Source organism: Gadus morhua, unplaced genomic scaffold, assembly GCF_902167405.1.
Source record: "Gadus morhua unplaced genomic scaffold, gadMor3.0, whole genome shotgun sequence".
Lineage (NCBI taxonomy): Eukaryota > Metazoa > Chordata > Actinopteri > Gadiformes > Gadidae > Gadus > Gadus morhua.
Genome location: NW_021964057.1, coordinates 4930 through 7500, shown reverse-complemented (window position 1 = coordinate 7500; position 2571 = coordinate 4930).

Genomic DNA, 2571 nt, shown 5'->3' with positions numbered 1-2571 from the left:
ACTCCCACCTCTCTCTCTCCCACTCCCATCTCTCTCTCTCTCTCTCTCTCTCTCTCTCTCTCTCTCTCTCTCTCTCTCTCTCTCTCTCTCTCTCTCTCTCTCTCTCTCTCTCTCTCTTCTGAGAATGACATGGCTAATGATTAACCGCTGGGGCCACCAAAGTAGGGTGGTTCCCAAAAGAAAACGTTATTGTACACATTATGGGAGTGCCAAATATAATCCACTTAAACATGTCAGGAGGTCTGGATCCAGCTTTGGACGCCATGTGACCATGTCTCCATGTTGGATGCGTTTACATCGACCCACGCTGGCAGGCTTAGTGTCAATATTCATTCCTTGTGTAATCTTGCCAGTAATTGATCCCGCTGATGCATGCTGGGATTGTTTGAACCACCGCAAAAAGTATTTGGGGTTTGATGGGGGGTCTTCCGAACGGGTGCTAGCAAGAATCCTATCAAACTTTACTTGTCAAACATTATAGCTGCTAATTGGGTTAGCATTCTGGCTAGCCTTCTGTTGGGTGTTGTGTGTTCCTGTTTTTCCTTTTTGTTTTTATAGTGTAATATTTGAAATACATCCCGAACACTCGCTCACTCAGAATCTGGGCATTGCTCCGTGTTCGCTTGTTGGGAAACAGGATGAATGTTGGAAGGTGTGAGTGTTTGGAGGGAAAAGATCAGACAATGTCGAGCACATGCAGTAAAAATGCAGCGCTTTCATCACTCACTTTTATACATTTTTGCATCCTCCATACAATTTATATGTGCAGAGGAACGAGGCCTACACAATTCTGTGAATTATATCAGCCAAATGTTGCCGATGACCTCAACGTTGACAAGCCCATAATATTTACAACAGTTCAATGGAGTTCAATTGGAGACATTGAGTTTTCTCCCGTGTGTTGGGCGCGTTTGGGCTGATGATTGACTGGCAGCTCTTCGTGTTCATCAGGAGCGATGAGCTGAACTTTCAACGTTGTGCAACACACCTTGGACTCAGTGGCGGAGTTCTGAAACCTCTTAATACGATTCATTAGTACACAAGTACAGAAAACAACTCAGACCCGACATAATGAACTGGATAGTTACCCAGACACCAAAACAACGGCTCATTACTGGAAAATAAAACAAAAAAATCCAATTGACCGAAATATACGGCTAATCTCAAATCAAGCGTTTTTTATTAATATTTATGGGAAATAATTGATTCTATCCACTCTGCGTCTGCAATGCCAAAGCAGCTTTGTAGCATTGATCAGCATTAGAGATCTGCCTTATCACGAAAATCAGGCATTTTCTCATTAGGCAGCAGGTGGAATGGGGTCGGCCGTACCTCATTCCCCCTGCTGTTGTTTCAAGCTCCTAATTCATCCGTGAAATTACTCACATGTCCATTTATCATCTGACCAGAGCTGGAATCGCCCTCCCATTCGGCACGGAGACCTGTGCATGATGGATACAGCGTTTTCTGAGAGCAAGATATGACTACAGCCGCGTACGGCAGTCAACACGTTCATTTATCCAATCTCTCCTGGATGTGATGAAAACCCACAACAAGAGTTCACCTCGCATTCAGGAAATGGTATGAAAATGAAAATGCGAAAAAAGAAAAAATCACCCCGCAAACATAAAAAGGTTGAACTTGGGAACCCGGCATGGTGTGTGTAGCGCGGGGCCAACTGTGTTGTGTAATTGTTTTCATATTTAGCTGCACTACAGTAAAACTTATTGAAAGCTGTACGGGCCGGGCTGTGGGCTGAGGCACATAAATAATGAAAGCCTTGTTACCCTCGCTGCGAACACGCTGCGCCCTTTCTGCCCGTGCCAAGTGTTCTGTTGACTGGACGTTGATCGTATCCCAGTCTCTCTCTCTCTCTCTCTCTCTCTCTCTCTCTCTCTCTCTCTCTCTCTCTCTCTCTCTCTCTCTCTCTCTCTCTCTCTCTCTCTCTCTCTCTCCCCTTCGCTCCTTCACTCTTTTTTTCTTTCTTTCGCTCTTTGGTTTTGCGCGTGCTTTGAAACAGTGCTGTTCACCTAGGAGGAATGTACAGTTCAGCGGTGATGTGCTGCTCATATAAACACGACTCGGGCGTACAGTTGGGGACGATGGGTGGGTTGGGGGAGAGGGGGGCTGGGGCTCGTAGGGTGCCTTTCTCGGGCTCTTAGTCACTGGCGCACTTACCGTAAATTTGGAGGTGGTGGAGTACACCTCATGTTTGATCAGTCCAAAGCTGTTTGGGTTAGGCCGTTGCCAAATTCATCCCCCACCCGCCCCACCTCTCTGTTCAGTTATCAAGTCATTTTAAGCCGGGATGAGGTCACCTGCACCCCCCCCTCACACACACACACACACACACACACACACACACACACACACCGCCTCAGATCCCTGTGTGACAAACCAGCTGCTTAAACGACACTCACGCACAAACACACTCATACTCACAAGTCCACGCACGCACGCACACACGCACACACACACACACACACACACACACAACACGCTCCCCGGGAGAACTGGCCTGCTCCCAATTCTAACACGTGCACGATCTCACACATGCGCATGCATTCACAC